The sequence below is a fragment of the Mustela erminea genome, chromosome 9 (genome assembly GCF_009829155.1).
Source record: "Mustela erminea isolate mMusErm1 chromosome 9, mMusErm1.Pri, whole genome shotgun sequence".
NCBI classification, from domain to species: Eukaryota; Metazoa; Chordata; class Mammalia; order Carnivora; family Mustelidae; genus Mustela; species Mustela erminea.
This window is the reverse complement of record NC_045622.1, coordinates 109979375-109987557: the sequence shown is the minus strand read 5'-3', so window position 1 is coordinate 109987557 and position 8183 is coordinate 109979375. Positions and strand designations below refer to the sequence as shown.

At 52.0% G+C, this 8183-nt stretch overlaps 1 pseudogene; it reads right to left on the bottom strand.

Moving 5' to 3' along the window:
* Positions 1-276: 276 nt before the first annotated feature.
* The window catches only part of LOC116599122, an 11722-nt pseudogene continuing 3815 nt past the window's right edge, over positions 277-8183 (bottom strand).

The window sequence follows — 8183 nt, the reverse complement described above, 5'->3', positions numbered from 1 at the left end:
TTCTTGATCAAACTCAGATGGATACTTTCTGTAACAGGAGTCGTATCTGGAGATGAGATTCTGAAATGTGGTCTCCAGCCTGATTCCATTTAAAGGCACCCAACTACCAGAGGGGACTGGGACACCCACGTTCACGCACCCAGGGAGCCAAAACAATTACTTAAACAATCACCATGAGCCCCACGGAGGTTGTGCGGCCACACCTAGCAGACCCTAAGCCAACGCCGGGTGATAACCCAGAGAGACTGAAGAAAAGGCCCGCAGACAGCAATGGAGATGTAGGTTTACTGGGACCGGGTGTCCGGGAACGGGACAGAGAGTATCCACGACAGGCAACCTCGGTGGGAACCTGCGAGCAGCAAGCTTCCATAGTGAAGCCACTCTATGTGGCCCTCCCTCCTTGACAGCCAGCGCTCCAAGATCAAGGCCTGCCACACGATGTTCTTCGTCAAAGGGAGATGCTCTGGATTGGCCACTTCCGGAGCCCCTGACCTTGAAGGCTGAATAATACGTACTTCTCCACATCCTGCTTGGTGGGAATTTGGTGGGAGCATGGGAGCTGTCATTTCTCAAGTCAGCGATGAACCGGGGTGTTCACGGTGTGCTCTGCCCAACGAGGCTTCCAGCACGTACCACAGAGGATCAAGCGACAACCTTTGCCTTGACAGTGACAATCACACCCCGCAGCGTGTACGTGACCTGGAGTTGGTGGGCCTCTTCCGACTGCAGAGGAACATGAGGAGGGGAGAAAAAACGAGCTCAAGGCATTAACTCTTCAGTGCACGGCCAAGGTGAAGCATCAGAACACTTCCACGACTGCCTGAAAAAAGCCCCCATCTCTTATAGCCACAGGAGATTTCTGAAAATCCAAACCCAAATTCTGACCCGGTGGGGGCGGCTGAACTCCACATGACACGACCATTTCAACTCGTGGCCACGCGCCCCTCCTCAGTTACATGAGGGCATCAAATGGGGAAGAGGGGAGTCTTGAACACTGGAATGAATTCCATTTGGAAAGACTCCAATGCAGCTGAAGACGCTGGATGACCCAATTCCACAGAAACTCTCTTGCTGGTCAAAGCAGCCCTGTCCTTTTTCGAAGGTCATTAACTTGAGGAAACTATAAGGGTTACTCCTGCATTGACATGTCCTCAAGAGCCCACCTCTACTTCCTGCATCTAGATCTGCACCTACCTCCAAACCCCAGAACAGTCCGGGAGCATGGCAACAAAATATCTGACCCAGGAAGACATACTATGCACAAGAATTGGACAGGTGTTTTCCATTCCCATTGGCGGGAACTTCAAGAATATGTATGGTAACAGCCCCTACCCCTAGGGTGTTGGACCAAAGTGGGAGAAACGTAATGTTGGGGCTTCCCAGGAATGGGCTTCCAGAACTCAATGGAGATGACAGAGCCCCATGTAGCCCATGGCCAGGGAGCCAAGGAGGACGTAATTGCCATAATAAGAACAGTAATAACCAGAAAAGCTTGACCCGTGGTGATCTTTGACGATGGCTACTAGATGGAGAGCAAAATGTTTGGTTTAATCACACAAAAGTGCTGAGAGTCAACCATTTGTTACCTGAATGACTATAATTTAACATAATTCACAAACAGATGAGCAGCCCTACTGAGACCTTCCTCCACTGGAATAAGCCAGAACCGTCTAGATCTGATCAACAGACCGGCCTGAATCACTATGGTATTGAATCCCGACCCCTTTTCCAGGCCCCAGATTTTATGGAGCCCCCCGAGAAAGGACCCTGCTTGTCTACCAAAAATGTATAATGTACAGATCTCCTTGCCTTCCCCCCAAAAGGCCATTTACTTGGGCAGTTGTAACAGAGAAAAGGAAGGATCCAGATGTGTGAGGGGTAGAGTAGAGCACCCTGGGTCCGAGCCGATGTGAATTCTGGGAAACTCACATCACCCCTGTGGTCCTCTTTATGGAGGTCAAGCGATGAACAGGGTTCTGATACTGACCCATCTCATACCAAGCTCCGTGGGTCCTCCAAGTCCCCATGTGCTCATCCCCCTTGTTCTGGAAAGCAGGGTGGCACAGACCATCTCAGCCGGTGGCGGTTCCCTGGCTGGCAGGGGGAGGGCTGTTGTAACAGAAATGGCTGAGTGGAATCCCCCAGAACTGCTTCTCTCTCCCCACCCCCACACACAAAATAGAAAACCAAAAGGAATATTGTGGACTCGATCAGTGGTGAATTCAGTTTCACACGTTCTTCCAGACGTGGGGGGTCTCCATCAGAGCAAATCAACATGCTCCCAACACCCAGCAAATCCTTTTTCCCCAAACTCATTATTTATAAAACACAAGCAAATGTTTCCACTGGGCAGCGACAATAGTACCCCTGCCCCATCTTCCCCTGGGCCCGTTAACTCTCCAGCCCTGCGTCATGACCTTGCACTCTGGGACTTGGGGACCTTGCCACTCCATGGGACAACACACTGACTCAGGGTACTGATGACACTGTGCAGCTCAGACCTAATGAGCCAGAGGCATAAATACTCTAGAAATCTCGGTAAGACATGTGCCTACCAGCAGGTGGGACATGGACCCCACAAAAGGCAAGGGTCTGCGAGCTCAGAGAAGCGGCTAGTGCTACAGTTGTCTAGGGTGCGCAGCAGTATCTCCTCCAAGAGGAAGTACCAGCTGCTGGACCAGACGGCTTCTACGACGAAGCAAGCAGCATGATGCCCAATGGGCCTCTTTAGCCTCTTTTATGCCATGGGCCTTCCCAGCTGATGCCTGCCGGGTCCGAGCGGGGTCCCAGACAAGAGAAGGCTCTATGGTTCGTCCAGGCGGCCGTGTCCACTTCTCCACAGCTGGGGCCGAGTGACCCAACAGACAGTAGACAGCTATGGCTCTGCAGCCCTGGAGAGGTGGTCGGAGGGTGTCCAGAAGCGGCTATAAGGACCGAATTTTCAATGATGCCCCTGGATTTTCATTTAACTTGGAGCGATGGTCAGAAATAGGGGTCTACGCTGCCTTGTTGGCGGCGCCTGATGGAGGGTGAGGGACTCGGGAGAAACAAGATTGGTCACAGAAGGTCTGGGGAAGACTCTCTTCTAGTGGGCACCAAGCGGGCAGAGAGAGATTTGGGTCCCTCATAAAACCTCCCTAAAGGCCAGCCTCACAGAGGAGACTCCCAACAATCAGATGCACCAGATGACCGGCCCCGATGTGTCCCCAGCCTGTGTCCCCAGCGCAGGACCCTAGTATGCCATCTAGGCTCTGAACCAAGAGGCAGCGAAGGGTCCCACTATGCTGTCTGGCATGGCTGATCCTGGTTCCAAGCAGAAACTGGGAACCTACCAGGCAGTAGGGAACATACACCCTCAGAACTCCCAGGTCCTGGTAGGCATGCGGGGGAAACTCCAGCAACCCAAGAGGTAGGCCCCTGAGGTCATGGAACCTTCAAAGATGCAGGTTTATAGCCCCTCGCCAAAAAACCAAGCCAAGCCGAGATGAGTGCAGAAGGCCAAGGGAATGGTCTGGGACAGGTAGAGGAAAAGGAAGTCTCACCTGCTTCATCCGAGCTGCAGGAACAAGGGCCACTGTGGGTGTGGATGTGCTCTTCCCCCCCTCTCCCCTTCCTGTTCTAGCTCATAGGAAACGTGTTCATAGTGGCTGCCCAGTGTCTAGTGTTCAAGTTACAAGATCCAGAAGGGATATGGCACAGGTAGAAGGAATGAACACCATCCAGACATGGATAAGGTGCCGAAAGGAGTTTGGATCTGCTCTTCTGGAAGGAGGGTCAGTGTGTCCTTGGTTGTCAAGGACAGCTGGGTTCTATCAGGTAGGATAGTACTGTTTCTTTGTTCAAAAGTAAAGTACAGGTCACCACAGTGAGAGCCCACCTCGCACCCATCAGGAGGCACTCGGACGTGGAGAAGCAGCCTCTGCTGGGCCCTGTCTGGGGGACTTTGACAGGATGAAAACAGCACAGGGAGTCCTCTAAAGTGTCGAACTAGAATTATCACAGGGTCTAGCAATCCCGCTTCCAGAATATCCCCAAAGGGACTGAAAGCAGGTGTCAAAGAGACATTTGCAAAGAGATACTTGGTGTGTCCGCGGCAGCAGGATGGGCAACGGCCAACCACGGGAGCAAACCAAGTATCCCTCCGTGAATGAGAGGACGAGCAAAATGTGGTCCATCCCGGCACCGGAACAGTATCAGCCTTAAAAAGGAAGGACATTCCGACACCTGCTATGACACAGATGGACATGAGGACCCTAAGTGGTGTGAAACAAGCCAGTCATAAAAGGACATATACTGTGTGATCCCACTTCTGTGAGGTTTCCTAGAGTCGTGAAATTCACAGAAGTAGGACGACGGGTGCCAGGGGGATGGCGGGACTGGAGGGTGAATGGTCCGTGGTCACAGCGTTTCTATTCTGCAGGACAGAGCTCTGGAGACAGTACAATGAATGTAGTTCAAGCCACAGAACTGGGCACCAAAAAATGATCAAAAGGGCAAATTTTATGTTAGGTGCATTTCACCACCATGTTTTGAATATCCTGGAACTTAAAACTTCCTGAAAAGAAAAAAAGATGACTTGAGGGACGCCTGGGTGGTGCAGCTGGTTAAGGGATTTCAGGGTCATGAAATCAACCCCGCACTGGGCTCCACACTCAGCTCGGAGTCTGCTTGGGTTTCTCTCTCCCTCTGCTCCTCCCCTGCTCCATACTCACTCTCTCTCTCTCTCCTCCTCTGTCTCTAAAATAAATAAATAAATCTTCTAAAAAAAATGGAAAAGAAGACTTGACACACATACACACAACCAATGTGATCTGTTCATCTGGCAGATGGAACTAGGCTTCAGGGAAAATTCCAGATCAAACAGATGGACCAGAAGCCAAACAATCTTGAGTTTTCTCTGGAAAATACCTACTTATGCCAGAAAGCTTAGGAACCGTGGCCTCCCACAAACAGAAGACACCAGCTCACCCAGACCTGAGAAGACACTACGATTCTGCACTAGCCCCAGGGAAAACCGTAACCAGCTTGATGTGGGCACCAGCACACACTTTCAGTGTATTTGTATGTATGCATGACACAAGCATAGATGGGAATGCAGAACATGACCTTGGGACTTAGTGCAACAGGAGGCTGCTCCCCCAAAGCAAAGAAACAACTGAACATCCCCTTGAGGGTCTGACGGCCAGCTTGACTGCTGGTCTCAGCCTATCTCCTCACCCTCCAGCCACCTGCCCTAGGCTCCTGTCGGGGTCTGCAGGTGTTGACTGTCACAATGAGCCAATGATGGAGGCTGAGGCCAGGGTGGGCTGAAGACTAGACCCCCTCGAACAAGGTGGGGTCTTCTCATGTCTCCTTTCCTCCTCGGCTAGCTTCCCCACTGCCTTGTGGTGCTTCCTGAGATCATGACCCAAGTCAACTGCTTACCCTGTCCCAAAATTTTAAGTACGGTTAAAGTGGAGGAGACTCACAGGGAGGCCAGGCCAGAGTTGCTAGAAGCCTGCCCCAAGTCCAGGCCATGGGGAGGGAGAGAAGTGCGAAGTTGGGAAATTTCTGGGCCTTAGGGAAGTGAGGAATTGGAAACTAGGTAGAGAGTATCCAACTGGAAAGATGGGAAACTGGCCAAGATGCTGTGCCCACAAGCACCCTGACCTTGGGCTCCAGGAGGCAGCTCTTCACCTGGGCTGCCAGGGGGCTGGAGGCGGCACCCACCTCCCCAGCCTCATCACACACACCTTCACACTCCTGCCCTCAGGCCGACCTTTCTGTTCTGCTAATACACCAAATCCTTACTACCTCAGGGCCTTTGCACCTGTTGTTCTCATCCTGGATGCTGCAGGTCTTACTCAAGCAGAAAGAGCTTCCAAGGCACTGACCTTGCTCAAAAGTGCTGCCACCACCTGTATTACTTCTGGATGGCTGCGGCAACAAAGGACCACAAACCCAGGGGCTTAAAACAACAAACATCTCTTCTCTTTAGTTCTAGAGATCAGAAACCTAAAACCAAGAAGGAGGCAGGGCCTGTCCCTTCTGGAGCACCTAGAGGAGACCCCATTTCCTTGTCTTTTACAACCTTTAGGAGCTACCTGCATTCTTTAGCTCGAGGTTCCTTTTCATATTCCTCCGACCTTGTTCATTAGTCATCACTAATGATGATTCTCCCCACTGACTCTGGTCATCACACCTCCCACCTCATCTCCCCCACCAACCCCAGGGATCACACATCACTCTGAGCCTCCTGCCTCCGTCTTATAGAGACCGTGTCACCACACGGTCTCACCCAGATGATCCAGGATTTTCTCCCATCTCAAGATCCTTAGCTTTATCACCTCTGCAAAGTCTCGTTTGCTTCGTAAGGTTACAAACTGTCAGACCTGGGTATTCGGATGTCAGTACTTTAGGCTTACATTAATTACATCTCCCCACCCTCTCGCCACATCATTCTCGGTCCCCATCCTTGCTAATTCTCTGCACTGCATGGATCTCACTCGGAATTTCTGTGTTGTTTCTTCTATGAGCTCTTCCCCTCCTCTTGTTCTGATTTATCCACCATTTCTTCCCAGCACCATTGTTGGTGTTCAGTAAATATGTGTTAAATGTAGATAAGAATGGATGGATGGATGGGTGGTTGGATGGATGGACGGATGAATGGAGGAACAAATGCATGAATGAAGAAATGAATAATCTTCCACATGCAAGACAAAGGAGTAGGTAGGCTTCTGCCCAGATTCCCGAGATGCACTTTCCATCACTGAGAGTCCGCCTGGTTGGAGAAGGGGGAGAGGAGGAGGGAACCCACTCACCCCTGCCCATCAGGAAAGCCACCTAGACCTCAGAGAGACCTTTTTTTTTTTTAATCTCCAGAGCTGAAACCAAAAGGGCAAAGGGGTTAACCCAGGAGATGCAGACCAAATCTACATGGCCTTGTCTCTTGGAGGATCTTAGTCAAGGGGAAGAGAACAGGTCCTAGAGCACATGGCCCTAAGGAACCAGCCTATGACCATAAGAAGCGACACAGCACTGGCATGTGCCCCCAAAGCGGATGAACCTTGAAGACTTTTACTGAATGGAATGAACAAGATAAGAAAGACCACTAAGTGTGTGACTCCACTTCTATGAAATGTCCAAAACAGGCAAATCCCCGGAGACAGACAGTAGATGCCTGGTCACCAGGGACTGGGGAGGGGGATGTGGAGTGACTGCTCATGGGTACCACGTTTCTTTTAAGGGTGACAGATTGTTCCCGAAGGAGCCTGTGGTGATGGCTACACAACTTTGTGAAGGTACTAAAACCACTGTGTGCTTTAGAGAAGTGAACTGTTTGGTATGTGAAACGTACCTCAGTAGCCCTCTGTGAAAAAAGAACCAGCCTCAAGAGCTGGAGTGCAGGGTGAGCATGGGCACAGAGCAAGGTATCAACTGGTCACTGGTCCCTGCCCCCCCAACTCCATGGGACAACTGGGGGAACTGAGGCCCAGTTTCCTCGGTTCATCAGAAGCAAAGCCAGGACGAGATCCTGGGGCTCTGGATCATTCCTCCTCAATCCCCACACCTCCCCGCCCAGCACCGGGCACGCAGAGGCAGAAGCGGGCCCTGGCTCAGGCCCTGCAGTGGGATGCGGGGACCCGAGGGGAACACAGAGCTGCTCCCTGCGCCTCCGTTTCCTCACTTCCACAGCCCGGGCACCTTGCCGGCAGGGATCACGATCTGTCCTGTTCATCAGTGCATTCCCTGAGCATAGCACAAGGCCTGGCACTCAGTAGGTGTTCAGGATGTGCACGCTGAATGAATCTGTAAAACAGGGGATGCCGTGAGGACTGAATGATGGAACTAAGGCAGGCCCTGGCTCACAGGATGCAGGAGGGGGCAGCTGGGGTTGTCAGTCAGCCCTGCACCTGTCCTCCAAGCACATGGCACAAATGGCAGCAGAAAAGTGAAGTCATCGCAAGGAGGGCCACGTCCTGGGCCCGGAGGGGCTATTCACAGCTGACTGGCAGCTGGGGTCTCATCTACCCCAACTCACCTGTGCCGCATGCCTCCCTACCCCAGGGCCTTTGCTCGTGCCATTTTCCCTGCTAGGGATGCCTCCCTTCCCCTTCTCACCGGAGTCATCCCTGCCCGACATTCCCATGGGCTCCATCATCTGCTCCTCAAAGAAACCATCCTGATCTACTTGGCCCCCTGTC